Source organism: Myotis yumanensis, unplaced genomic scaffold (assembly GCF_028538775.1).
Source record: "Myotis yumanensis isolate MYYU_CA2020_CCGP unplaced genomic scaffold, mMyoYum1.0.hap1 SCAF_2, whole genome shotgun sequence".
NCBI classification, from domain to species: Eukaryota; Metazoa; Chordata; class Mammalia; order Chiroptera; family Vespertilionidae; genus Myotis; species Myotis yumanensis.
This window is the reverse complement of record NW_027223753.1, coordinates 183,834,957-183,850,265: the sequence shown is the minus strand read 5'-3', so window position 1 is coordinate 183,850,265 and position 15,309 is coordinate 183,834,957. Positions and strand designations below refer to the sequence as shown.

The window sequence follows — 15,309 nt, the reverse complement described above, 5'->3', positions numbered from 1 at the left end:
TAAGGTAAAGAATCTGTACCTTATCAACCATTTTAGTGGAGTAAAAGATTAAAGTTGTATTTTGAAGAGTTACTCTGACATTTCTAGGGAGGGTGAGTGGAATGGGCTTTACCACCAATAGGGAAAGTAATAAATATTTCAGTATACTAGGAAAGGTAGAATATTCATTTACATGTAGATGGTAGAATACGTAAGTATTAATTATGGATTGATTTTGAGTTGGAGAAAGAAGGGGGAATCTAAGGTGTTACCTGAGTCATTGTAGGAGCTATAAATGGTGGTGACTTTGACTAAGATAAGGAAGGGGGTAGGGAGAACTAACTGGTTGTGACAGATTCATGTTTTGATTTGTTAATATTGAGGTGTCTGTGTAACATCTAGTGGAATGAGCATTGACAGCCAGTTGGATTTATTGCTCAGAATTCAGGAGAGAGATCTGGACTAGAAATGTGGACATGGATATTACTTACATGGTGGTCGGTGAAAGCAAGGAAAGTGAGATGAGGCCAAGAACGATAACAATTTGAGGGATAAACATGGAAATGGATCTCCAGAAGGGACCTGTGATTGAATAATGAAAGAGGAAAAGCAAAGAGAGAAGAAGCATGGAAGTCAAAGGTGTTGTAGGTTTCAAGGAGTTAGTAATCAACAATGTCATGTGTTGAAGATAGGCCAAGTAAAACATGGACAGAAAAGTGAAAATTGGATTTGGAAATAGTATGTCAACACAGTAAACAGGATTGAAACCAGCTGATGAAGTGAAGGAAACAAGTGTAGACTATCCTTTCAAAAAGATGTCTGTTGTTTGTTATGTGAAAAATACTGCGTTGACACACAGTAGAAAAAATACTGAATAGAAAGGAATCATTTGAAGATAGAAAAAATAAAGGCTAAGATTAAATGATTTGGTGGAGGAGAGTTTCTGAGTAGATGGAAGGAATGAAATCCATAACACAGATGGTGGTATATTTGGCCTTGGTTAAGAGTGAAGATGAAGGCAGTAAGAAAATAAAGGAAGGAGGAAGAGGGGGAAGGAAAGAGGAGGAGATGGAACTGATACATACTATAAAACCACAACCCAGTTTTACAAGCAAAAGGAGTATTTATTAGCTCTCATACTTGTGTGGTTCTGGGCTGGAACTGCCTTCCATGGAGCTAGGTACTAGAATTGGTTCAGAGGGACTGGAGCATATTCCAGGGCAGCCAAATATTGTTTGTGTGAGTTTAGGCAATTCCTCTTCTCTGACCCTCCATTATTTTCTTTTGTTATTTGTACAAATGAAATGTGCAAAACGTGAACATCAGAGCTGGCCACAAACTAGGCATTGCATTATGAATTTGCAGACTCAGAATCAGATGAATGACATTAAACTGATATAGAAAACAAATACATGACTTCCAGGAAAAGAAATGAAGAATGGGTTTTCATTTGAAATTAATATCTAACGTTCACTGAACAGAAAATGTAAAATAAACCAAAGCCCAATTTCTTCTCTCCAGTTTTGAAATATTTTATAAGATGAACCTGCCATATTGCTGATGTTCTGCACACATGCAATGCAGATTTGAATAAACTGATGAAGAATATAAGAAGAGGAATCAGTCCAAGATGTTAATCCATGGGTATGGATAGAAACTAAGACAGATTTATAGCAGTTACTTTCTGTATCTCATTACTTAATTACCCAATCAAGGACACCAACAAGATTTAGCTTGATTAAATTGGTAGTAAATTTAGTAAATTTTTAATTTATCAATAGAAAATCTAGATAATTTGGCTAGGTGATAGTTCTTGCTTTTTAATTATTCTATTTAATTAGACACTCACTAATCTAAGCTCTTTTAATAAATGTTACTTGAGTTTAGTAACAATAGAGTCTTTGGAACTACCTAGACTATAGCCAGATTCCAAACTGTTGAGTTCATTTGTTTATCACAAGAGAAGTAAAATAAGATTGAGTATTAAGTAATTAGTGTTACATGAACACAATGAGTTCCTATGTGTGTACCCAAATACTTGTACTGTCAGTGGTTCTCAATTTGTGGGTAGCGACAATCGGAAAACACATATAGCATATCAGATATTTACATTACGACTCATAACAGTAGCAAAATTACAGTTATGAAGTAGCAATGAAAATAATTTTATGGTTGGTGGTCACCACAACATGAGGAACTGTATTAAAGGGTCGCGGCATTAGGAAGGTTGAGAACCACTGCGTGTATCTATTACATGCCAGGCACTCTTCTAAATGCTTCACATATATTAACTCATTTGAATATTCACAAACATACCTTGAGATGGATATATTATTGTTATTATTATTAGTCTAGTAGTAATATTTCAATTTTTCAGATGAGGAAATTGAAGCATAGATAGCTCACATTCAAACCAAGTCACCCTGGCTCAAGAACAATTATGCCCTCGATATGTGCCATTTTTTGAGAGGTTTTACTTTAAGAATTTTTATTTTTTCTAGAATTTGATAAGATTCAGTAGTGATTTGCAACAACTAAAGAAATATTTTTAGTGGCAGGTCCTCAAATTTTAAAATGATGTTTGTCAGTATTATCTATCTATATAAAAGACTAAGTGACCGATTATCCATTGGACTACCAACCGGCCAGTACATATGCACACTGGCAATTTAAAAATAAATGTTGACTCACGCATGCGTGATACATATAAAGCTCTTGCTGGCGCCAATCACATGTGAAGCCAGAATGTATCTGAAGACCAGCTATTGGCACAACATAACTCTGAAGCTGAAAGAAAGCAACATCATCGACAAAATATTGTTTATTTATTAATCAATTTATATATTCTTTTCATATACATTTTACTAATTTTCTTTCATCTTTGAAACTTCTATTATAAAGGTCAAACAGTGATATTAAACTATTTTGTATTTTAATTTTATATATATATATATATAAGCCTAAGTGACTGGCTGACCATTCAACTGTTTGACCAGTAGCTATGACGCGTACTGACCACCAGGGGGAAGATGCTCAATGCACAGTCATGGAAACATGGAACAGACTGATGGATCTCAGAGGGAAGGGGAGCAGGGGGAGGGCAGGAAGACATTAACCAAATATCTTATATGCATACTATAGGCCTGGACTATGGGGATCGGGCTGAAACTGGTTCTCCGACACTCCCTGAGGGGTCCCAGATTGTGAGAGGGCACAGGCCAGGCCAAGGAACCCCACTGGTGCACGAATCCATACACCGGGCCTCTAATATTATATACCAGATATACCGGTTAATAATGTGGATTTTTTTTTTAAAATATATTTTATTGATTTTTCACAGAGAGGAAGGTAGAGAGATAGAGAGTTAGAAACATCGATGAGAGAGAAACATCGATCAGCTGCCTCCTGCACATCTCCTACTGTGGATGTGCCCGCAACCCAGGTACATGCCCTTGACCGGAATCGAACCTGGGACCCTTCAGTCCGCAGGCCAACGCTCTATCCACTGAGCCAAACCGGTTTCAGCTAATGTGGATTTTGTAATCAAAGAAAACATGATAATTTCAAGAGAAATATCAAAAGTGCTTTATTCAAAGTAATGTTCATAGCTAGCTACACATTTTTCCCATCGTTCAGGTAATTTGTGGATACCATCCCAATAGAATTTTTCTTGTTTTGAGGCAAACCATTCAGAGACCCAATTTTCACTTCTTCATATGTTTTGAAGTGCTGCTCAGAAAGTGCATGTGCCATGGATCGGAACAAGTGGTAATCTGAAGGAGCAAGGTCTGATGATTACAGCAGGTGGGTTAATACTGCCCAGGCAAGATCTTTTAACATGTCTTTAACTGGTTTTGAAGTGTGGGATAGTGTGTCATCATGAAGCAAAAGTACTTTGCTGTGTCTTCTGGAACATTCTGGTCATTTCATGATCAAAGCATGGTTCAAATTGATTATTTGTTGTCAGTAGCAATCAGTATTAACAGGTTTTAAAGCTCGTAATACACCACACCTTCTTGATCCCACCAAACATAGAGCATTCATTGTCTTCTTTCCGAAGCAATTTGGTCTTGCAGTTGATGTTGATGGTTGACTTGGGTCAAGCCATGATTTTGTGCATTTGGGATTCTCAAAATAAATCCACTTTTCATGGCCAGTCACAATTCAATACCAAAAAGACTTTGGTGCCATGGAAGCAACATTTAACTGATGACTTTTCAGTTTTCCATTTGTCTTTTGTTCAGTTGTTGTGGCACCCATTTTCCTTCCTTTAAAATCTTTCCCATTGCTTGTAAATGATCGGAAATTATTTGCTGAGCAACATTTAATCTTTCTGCAAGTTGTTTTTGAGTTTCACACGCATCTTCATCCAAAAGTACTTGTAATTGTTGGTCTTTAAACTTTTTTGGTTGACCTGGACTTTCTTTGTCTTTCACATAGAAATCATCACTTTTAAAGCATTTAAACCAGTGTTCACAAAGTATATTCAGATGGTGCATGTTTATCATAAGCTTCCCAAAGTATGCAGCAGCACTTTTCTTCAAAATAAAGTAATGAATTATAACATCCCGCAAATGCTCTTTTTTGGCATGAGATTTGACATTTTTAAGTGTAAAAATATCTATGATGTTAACACCTTCAGCAAATTTGACATATGAAGTTTCGAAGCTTGTTGTCAATACAACAAAATGGCATACATATCAAATCGCATATATATCAACATATGTGTAAGTCCGTCTATTGAAAAAAATCCGCATTATTAACTGGTACACCTAGTATACCATTTTGACATGTAATTTTTTGCAGTAATGTAATTACTGCACGAATATTTCTTCTAATTAATTTGCTTTCAATGTGCATGAATCCATGCACCAGGCCACTAGTAGAGTAATATGAATCATAGTGGAAAAGATACAAAAAGAAACTATTACATGTAAACAGTCATGCAGAACTAATAAATGTTATCAATTTGGTCTAGCTTGTTCTGACCTTCTTAGAATATTAATTTTTTATTTTACAAAATTTGGATCAATTTATAAATATTTTTATTTGCTTCTTTCATTTAACATTTGATGAGAACCATGTGTTCCTACATATTCTTTAAATCAAATATTTTTTTGGATATAACATTTTCATATGGGTGTATTATGATATATTAAACTAGAGGCCCGGTGCATGAAATCTGTGCTCTCAGGGGGGTCCCTCAGCCCAGCCTGCACCCTTTCACAGTCCGGGAGCCCTCGGGAGATGTCTGACTGCCGCAGAGGTGGGAGAGGCTCCCACCACCACTGCTGCACTCACCAGCTGTAAGCTTGGCTTCTGGCTGAGTGACACTCCCCTTGTGGGAACACACTGACCACCGGGGGGAAGCTCCTGCATTGAGCATCTGCCCCCTGGTGGTCAGTGCACATCATAGCAACCAGTAGTTCCATTGTTTGGTCAATTTGCATATTGGCCTTTTATTATATAGGACTAGAGGCCCGGTGCACAAAAATTTGTGCACTCGTTGGGGGGGGGACCCCAGCCTGACCTGTGCCCTCTCGCAGTCTGGGACTCTTCGGGAGATAACGACCTGCTGGCTTAGGCCTGCTCCTGGGTGGCAGAGGGCAGGCCCAAACCCTAGGTGCAGCCCCTGGTCAGGCTCAGAGCAGGGCCGATTGGGGAGTTGGGGTGCAGCCCCGTCATGCACAGAGCAGGGTGGATCGGGAGGTTGCGATGCCACCCTCAGTTACGCTCAGGGTAGGGCTGATTGGGAGGTTGGGGCACCGCCCCGTCACACTCAAGGCAAGGTCGATGGGGAGGTTGTGGCGCCACCCCCTGTCACTCACAGAGCAGGGCCAATCAGGGGGTTGGGGCACTGCCCCCTGTCACTCACAGAGCAGGGCCGATCAGGGGGTTGGGGCGCTGCCCCCTGTCACTCACAGAGCAGGGCCCATCAGGGGGGTTGGGGAGCTCCCCCCTGTCACGCAGAGAGCAGGGCCCATCAGGGGGTTGAGGAGCTCCCCCCTGTCATGCACAGAGCAGGGCTGATCGGGAGGTTGAGGAGCTCCCCCCTGTCACTCACAGCGTAGGGCCGATAGGGGAGTTGGGGCACTGCCCCTTGTCACACACAGAGCAGGGCGGATCAGGGGGTTGGGGCGCTGCACCCTGTCACACTCAGGGCAGGGCCAATGGGGAGGTTATGGCTCTACCCTGTCACACACAGAGCAAGGCCCGTGGAGGGGCGTTGGGGCGCCGCACCCTGTCACACACAGAGCAAGGCCCATGGAGAGGGGTTGGGGCACCACCCTCTATCATCCATAGAACAGGGCCGATCAGGGGTTTGGGGCACCGCCACTGTCACACTCAGGGCAGGGCCGATGGAGAGGTTATGGCTCTACCTTGTCAAACACAGAGCCGCAGGGCGATCAGGGGGTTGGGGAGCTCCCCCGTATCACGCACAGAGCAGGGCTGATCAGGGGGTTGGGGCGCCTTCCCCTGTCACGAACAGAGCAGGGCGGATAGGGAGGTTGTGGCCCCGCCCCCTGTCACTCACAGAGCCGCAGGGCGATCAGGGGGTTTGGGCGCTGCCCCCTGTCACGCTGATCCCGGTGCCGGGAGCCTCGCTGCTCCGCTGATACCGGTGCCGGGAGGCATATTACCCTTTTACTATATAGAATAGAGGCCTGGTGCACGGGTGGGGGCCCGCTGGTTTGCCCTGAAGGGTGTCCTGGGAAAACAAAACAAAACCCCAGAAACCAGCTTTCAGTCAGCTGGGCTTCAGCCAGCCGGACTGCAACATTGTATCAAATACAGAAGGTAAAGGCCAGAGCCGAGGCCTCAGAGCTAAAGCTGGCCCAGAATAGAAAAAAAAAAAAAAGAAAAAAAGGAGCAGTTGAGAGCTTCAGTCACCCGCTTTCGGAAAACAGCCCTCAGCCCCTCAGCCAGACTGGCCAGGCATGTGCCTTGACCAGGAATTGAATCTAGACCTCTTGGTGCATGGGCAACACTCATCCACTGAGCCATACCAGCAGGGCATATACTTTCATATGTTATAATTAAACTTCAATATTCCTGAATTTCTCTTTTATAGAAAGTGTGAGGAAGAGTTCACATTTCTTTCCAAAGTACTTTTGAAATTATTAATTAATATTCAATACAAATGGTTTACTATACAGCACTTGCCCCTTACCCCCAACACACACACACATCTACCTTTCTCTTCTGGTTTTGGTAATCTTTTCTATTCCTAACCCCATCTTCCCTGTCTCCACATCTCCCATACAGCATCAAAAATTTCCTGGATATTTGTATAGGTTTTTCTTTTTAAGTGAGTTATGGGAACATTTTTCTATTTCCTTAAAATATCAAATAGGGATTTCAAATTAAAAATTGATCTTACCCCTCGATATTTTGAATAAAAATGATTGATTTGTAATGTTTCATTGCGAGGTCGTTTTAGGTAAAGTGGTCAGGGATGGGCACTCTTTTCCTCCCTCCTCCTTCCCCATCCCCATTCCTTTTCCCCTAGTATTGACTACTTGGTCAGACCCTTTACGAGGACAGCTTAGATGACAGCCCCTGTTAGCTCCAATGAGCCAGGGCTTGAGGGAGTGGGTGAAACCTAGGGAGTAGGATGAGATCCAAACACCACAAAATCATAGAAAGTTTATGTTGCTCCACAGAATAAATCCTCAGGTCAAGGCTTCACTCTCTGACCCTTAGGAGAAATAGCATTAGGAGAGAATATCACATCAGGGGGCCCATGAACATATGAAACAGAATCACATCTTTATTTTCATTATTATCTAACTGAATTTTAGCATTTCTTTAAATAATGTATGTAGACATTGTGAGAAATGGCTCACCTGTCCGAATTTCAAATGATGGACTGGGAAACGGAAACATGGCAAAAATGAGACTTATAATATAACACTCTCAGAGCGGGCGCCCATTGTACAGGAACACATGTGGGGTAGGGAACATAGCCTATTTACTTAGTCCCTCCTCCAGTTCCTCATTGGCTGAGTCCTATGAGATCACCTGTTTCCTAATACCTTGCCTAGGTCTTGCTGTCTCCCATTGGACCATTAAAATATTGGGCTGAGACCTTTCTAGCTGTCTCTACCTCCCTTTGTTTAGGGGAATCTTTCTGGAAAATGTACTATTGGCCATGTGCATAGCTCTCATAACCTCTTTTCAACCCCCCGCATCCTGTTTGCTCTGGGGAAATTCAGTAACTGCCTGGCCACATGCAGTTTCTTTTCTATAAAGATGAATCAGAGGCATGTTTCTTACAAACATCATCACAATATACACTACAGATGTTTTCAGTGATAACTGTCAATAGATGTTTCAACACCATTTATAGTTGGAGATATCTCAAATAGATTTTCTACTTATTATTATTGGCATGCAGGAGGCAGCCAATTAATGATCCTCTCTCTCATTGATGTTTGTATCTCTCTATCACTCGCCTCTCTCTCTCTCAAAATCAATAAAAATATATTAAAAAATAAATGCATGAGATTTTAAAATATTTTGATTATTGAGTTCAATTCTTTACCTTGCAATGCTGTATTTTATTTAATATACCGTATCCTATTTAATAAAAGCCCAGTGACCAAATGGTGGAACGACCAGAACAACTGGTCGACCAGTCTCTATGATGCGCACTGACCACCAGGGAGCAGACGCTCAATGCAGAAGCTGCCCCCTTGTGGTCAGTGCACTCTCACAATGGGAGCCCTGCTCAGCTGACTGGGATGAGCTGCGCTCCCACAGGAGGAGCAGCCACTCAGAGGGTGGGTCCACAGCCGCTCCGCTGACCAGGATGAGTGGTGCTCCCACAACAGGTCAATTCCCGTAGGCCACACCCCCACCAGTGCACGAATCCCATGCACCGGGCCTCTAGTTTACAAATATTTTGAGATGATATTTATAGGTGTCATCAGACTGTCAAAGAGGTTCATGGCACACACAAAAAAGCTGAGAACCTTAGATTGTGATTATTGGTCTAGAGCAGCCGTGGGCAAACTACGGCCCGCGGGCTGGATCCGGCCCGTTTGAAATGAATAAAACTAAAAAAAAAAAAAGACCGTACCCTTTTATGTAATGATGTTTACTTTGAATTTATATTAGTTCACACAAACACTCCATCCATGCTTTTGTTCCGGCCCTCTGGTCCAGTTTAAGAACCCATTGTGGCCCTCGAGTCAAAAAGTTTGCCCACCCCTGGTCTAGAGCAATGGTCGGCAAACTGCGGCTCACGAGCCACATGTGGCTCTTTGGTCTCTTGAGTGTGGCTCTTCCACAAAATGCCATGTGCGGGTGCATGTACAGTGCGATTGAAACTTTGTGGCCCATGCGCAGAAGTTGGTTTTCGGCCTGGGCGAGTCTATTTTGAAGAAGTGCTGTTGATATTTGGCTCTGTTGATTAATGAGTTTGCCGACCACTGGTCTAGGGACTTGGAGCAAAAGTTGTGGGTAAAAGACTTCATGAAGCTTGTTAACTTCCCTTCTACTTTTTATCCCTCCCCATGCATGTGGCTCTCTACCACCCTTATATACTCCTTGGGTACCTGAACGAGAACTCTGAGTCACCACAGCTCTTAAAATAGGCATTATTTAGCTCAAGGCAATGGCAGAAGAGAAGGAGAGTCTAATTCTAATTATTATTTATACTAATTGTTCTAATATTTCCCTCCCACACTCATTGCTGACCTTCTCTTGCTCAAGGTGCATACCTGAGCAAAACAGTCCTCTTCAGTTTTAGACGTTCTGGTTTCTGTTTCTTTTGAAATAATCAGCATTTCCATGACTTATTCTTTCTATTGTAACTAATTTGTTACTGTTACATTTTAATGATTTTAACATTGTCAAATTCAATGTTTGTTTTTGTCAATTTCTCCTATAATTCCTCAAGGTTTTTAAATGTGTTTTGTAACAATGCTATTGGGAACATACAGCTGAAATTTTATTATGTTTTCCCAGTAAATTGTTCTTTTTTTATCACTATGTGATTACTGGTTTTACCTGCAATATTACTTTTTGTCATGCAGTGTATTTTCTATGAAATCAGTAAAACTATACCAGTTTTTCTCTATGAGTGTTTACCTAATTTCTCCCTTTTCATATCTTTATTTTATACTTCCTCTATTATTATGTTTCAGTTTTCGTTTTTAAACAATATACAGATGTCATTTTTAATGTATTCTAAGAGTTCCTATCTCTAAACTGAGTTTAGTGTGTATTCATTGTGTTTACTGATCAACTTGAATTTCATTTTTATCTTATTATGTATATCATATAATTAATAGTGTTGTTTTATTTTGTTCCCATTTTTGTGAGATTTTATTTTAATTTTTTCTCTTCTGTTTTTCTATTTCTATTGTTTTAGAAATAGAAAAACAGAAGTATCATATTTAAATTTTTATATGTTTTTACTTGCGAAAACAGCATCTAACATTAACATTAACTATTTTTTCTTTCTACAATATTATAATCTCAGAGTACTATTCAACTTTACTAATTTTATACATTATTATTTTATGCATTTTATGATTATTTCAACTTATTTTAGAATTTCAAGTTGTTTTGCTACATGTATACATCTTATGAGTCAATGCAGCAATATTTGAATGCAGAAATCAATGAAAGTTATAAATGACTAGAGGCCCGGTACACAAATTCATGCACAGGTAGGGTCCGGCCAGCCCACCCTGATCAGGGCTGATCGGGCCAGGCTGGCTGGGGAAAGGGGCCGTCCGGGGGGAGGGGCCACGGGTGGTTGGTGGGCCGGCCCTGCCCCCTAGTTGAACTCCTGGTCGAAGTCCAGGTCAAGGGGACAATTTGCATATTAGCCTTTTATTATATAGGATAGCATTTGTAACCTTAGGATTTCTTGTAGATGTGAATGTTTTCTATACAAGGTTAAAATTAGTGTACATATATGTTGTTCATGTGTTTATTAAAACTGTGAAATTATAAAGAGATTAGACTATACTAATGAATTAGTAAAAATTACATAATATAATTGGCAATGGAAGATAGTTTAAAATCTATTAAATCAGATTCCATTGCAAATACAATAATTCATTGCATCAGAGAACCAATAGAAAAGGTTGGTAGAACATCAAAGAAGAATAAAGGGACCAGCAATCTTTGATTAAATTATTTTCATTGAATTATTAAAGAACGTGATAAAGTGAATATGTTGGTTTTCAGGTAATGAGCAACTAGACAACAAAAATGGTATCTTTTGGAATTTGTTGTTAGTAGAAAAATACATGAACCTTTAAAAAAATATGCTCATGACTCTCAAGATAAATATACTTCACTTTTAAATTCGAGAGGAAAATAAATTACCTAAGAAGATGATATCACTCAAAGTAATATAATATTCAAATAATATATACATATAAACTATAGAATTATAACCATAATTCTTTTATATTCTCAGGATTTTTTTTAAATCATTCCATATTTCTCTCTGTTGATTACTTATAACCTTTTTAAAAAAATTAAATTCTTTATTGTTTAATGTATTACATAAGTCTCCTTTTTCCCCCATTGACCTCTCTCCAACTGCCCCCAACCCCCAGCACATGCCCTCACCCCCGCCCCATCTGTGTCCATTGGTTATGCTTAAATGCATGCATACAAGTCCTTTGGTTGATCTCTCATCCCCCACCCCCTCATTCTCCCCTGCCTTCCCTCTGACTATTGGCAGTCTGTTCAATGCTTCTATGTCTCTGGATCAATTTTTGTTTGTAAGTTTATGTTATTCATTATATTCCAAAAATAGTGAGATCATATGACACTTATCTTTCTCCAACTGGCTTATTTCACTTAGCATAATGCTCTCCAGGTCCATCCATGCTATTGCGAATGGTAAGAGTTCTTTCTTTTTTAAAGCAGCATAGTATTCCATTGTGTAGATGTACCACTGTCTTTTAATTAACTCATCTGCTGATGGGCACTTAGGCAGTTTCTAAATCTTAGCTATTGTAAATTGTGCTACTATGAACATAAATCCTTTCTGATTGGTGTTTCTGGTTTCCTGGGATATATTCCTAGAAGTGGGATTACTGGGTCACATGGGAGTTCCACTTTTAACTTTTTGAGGAAACTTCATACTGTTTTCCACAGTGGCTGCACCTGCACCTAGTTGAACTCCTGGTCGAATTCTAGGTCAAGGGGACAATTTTCATATTAGCCTTTTATTATATAGGATAGCATTTGTAACCTTAGGATTTCTTGTAGATGTGATTGTTTTCTATACAAGGTTAAAATTAGTGTACATATATGTTGTTCATGTGTTTATTAAAACTGTGAAATTATAAAGAGATTTATAATTCAAGAGGGTTCCTTGTTCAAGAGGGTTCCTTTTTCTTCGTATCTTTACCAGCACTTGTCGTTTGTTGATTTGTTGATGACAGCTGTTCTGACAGATGTGAGATGATATCTCATTGTTGTTTTGATTTGCATCTCTCGGATGATTAGTGACTTTGAGCATGTTTCATATGTTTCTTGGCCTTCTGTATGTCCTCTTTTGAAAGGTGTCTATTTAGGTCATTTGCCCATTTTTTTTATTGGATTGTTTATCTTCATTTTGTTAAGTTGTATGAGTTCCCGATACATTTTGGATATTAAACCCTTATCGGAGATAACATTGGCAAATATGTTCTCCCATGCAGTGGGCTTTCTTGTTATTTTGTTGATGGTTTCCTTTGATGTGCAGAAGCTTTTTATTTTGATGTAGTCTGATTTGTTTATTTTCTCCTTAGTTTCCATTGCCCTAGGAGCTGTATTGGTAAAGATATTGCTACCATAAATGTCTGCTATTTTGCTGCCAATGTCTTCTAAGATTTTTATGGTTTCCCACCTTATGTTTAAGTCCTTTATCCATTTTGAGTTTATTTTTGTGTATAGTGTAAGTTGGTGGTCTGGTTTCATTTTTTTGCATGTATCCGTCCAATTTTCCCAACACCATTTATTGAAGAGGATTTCTTGACTCCATTGTAGCAGGATACAAAATTAACACCCAGAAATCTATGGCTTTTTTATACACCAATAATGAACTCACAGAAATAGAAACTAAAAAAAAAAAATCCCATTTACCACTGTAACCCAAAAATTAAAGAACTTTTGATTTGTTTTATAAAAATAACTTAGTAAAAATACAAATATTATTCTCCATATCTGGAAACTAAATTGTGAGAGTGCAACCCTCTGGTTTGGGCTTAAAATCTGGAATACTGATGTTCTAACATGACAAATATGAGTATCTTCCTAAGAGTAATGGTAGAAGGAATTTTCTGGATCTCTTAGCCTATCCTCCAGTGACAAGTCCCCAAGACATCTAATTATTAGATTTTCATAAATATTTCTCAAGTAGTAAAAAAAAATGAGAGCTCCATTTATTGAGTTTATATTATATGCCATACTCTGTACTAAAAGTTTTCTTATGGTAAATTTTATTTATTCCTGATAATATGCCTATGGGTATTATTAACTTCATTTTAAAAATGAAAAAAATTGAAGGTCAGCAACCTTAAATATTATTCCCCAGGTCACACAGCTATTGAGTCACTTGTCTGAGAATTCAATCCAGGCATGTGTATGAGGCATGAACCACAGTATCTGCTTTCTGGGTATGTGCCATATTTTGCCTAAATAGTCAAGGGATTTATTTTTACCTGCTCCTGTTCCAAAGAATATATAGTGGCATCATTTCAACATCTAGTAACAACCTATAATTTGAGATAATCAGTTGAACTTGTTAATAAAAAATGGGATCAGTTACTCAACAACTTCAGTGTATACTCTTTTCTGTTGCAAATGTATATGGAGTGGATCATGCACATGAGTTAATGCATGTGTGTAATAATGTTATAATGACTAATATTTTTAAGTATTTACCTTGTGCTAGGCAAAGTTACAAGTGTTTTACAGGCATAAATTAATTCAATTCTTACAGCAACCATACCAAAATGGTACACTGATTACTCATACTTTACAGATTAGGAAATTGAGGCACCCTGAAGTTAATTATCTGTCCAGGTCCATACAACCAGTAACTGAAAAACTAAAATTAGTTCTCATCAGTGAAGCACAAGTATTTAGATACTCAACCATACTCTATAAAATAAATGCACATAGAAAAAGATTTAATGTACACATAGTGAATGATTTAATTCAAGTATATAAAAATAATATTTTCTCAAGGCTTACATTCTTATTTTTAAAGATTTTTGAAAATTTATAAACATTTATAAAAGTTGAAAGAACACTATAATAAACTTCCATATGGATATTAAATAGATAAATCTTTTTATTCAAACACAGGAAAATCTGAGATACATTGAATTTATGAGCAGTGCAGAGACTAACTATGGATTTTGCAATCAGGGAACATTCTTATCCAGTCTTTCTGATGTTAACTCACCACAACTGACAGATGCTTGGTTGTGAATATGGAATATTAACACATGTAGCTGATAGAGAGAAATAGAGGATTTTTCTTACAAAAACTATTTATACATAGATGGTTATAGCTAATTAATATTGCTTATATTTAAACAGAACACTAAATTAGAGTGAGATTTAAAGAAATATGACTTATTATTTTAACTAGATTTCTTACTAAGTCTTTACTAATTACTTAATCCCTTCTTAATCCATCTCTGAGGTTTGGAAGCTGTGGGGCTTCTGCTACTTTACCAGCACTTTCTTTCAGCCTTTCTCACTCTATCCTTTAATCCTTTTAGTAATGAGTACCAATTATTTCTAAAATGGCAAAAAAAGAAAGTTATGCAGCAGTGTGAGGGCATTGTTTTTAATGAATCGTCATGAATACATTTTCTCTAGAGGAAGGATTTTTGTTTTCTGACTTTGTTGTTTTTTTCTTCAGAAAGCCATATTCATGTCCTCTTCTAAACTTGTATAGATATCCAGTAGTATCAACTCACAAGATAATTTAGACACTTCTTTCTATGACAATCTTGGGATTAAAGTTATACACATAGTTAAACAAAACAAAAAGTTATTAAACAGTTAAAAAGTCATGAAGGGCTTTGTAAGCTATAGGAATTGCCTTCAAGTTCTTCCTCACCCTGAAAACCAGATGAAAACCTGGTAAAAAATTTTGACAATTCACAAATTGATATTCTCTTAAAAATAAATCATAAGATGAACATTTACATTAGAAAAAATAAATCTACATTCATAAAGCCCAAGTAAGCCTAGGCTGTTTTTAATGTTTGCCTTTAAATAATGATTTTTATTGATTATGGCACTTGTTTTATTTTAAGATGTCTAAAAAAATAACCTACATAAACAATTCTGTAA

General features: G+C 38.3%; 1 protein-coding gene across 1 annotated transcript in view; it reads left to right on the top strand.

Annotated features, from left to right (window-relative positions):
* NLGN1 (neuroligin 1) overlaps positions 1-15,309 on the top strand; it is an 835,296-nt gene that overhangs the window by 67,551 nt on the left and 752,436 nt on the right. The gene's annotated exons all lie outside the window — the stretch shown is intronic.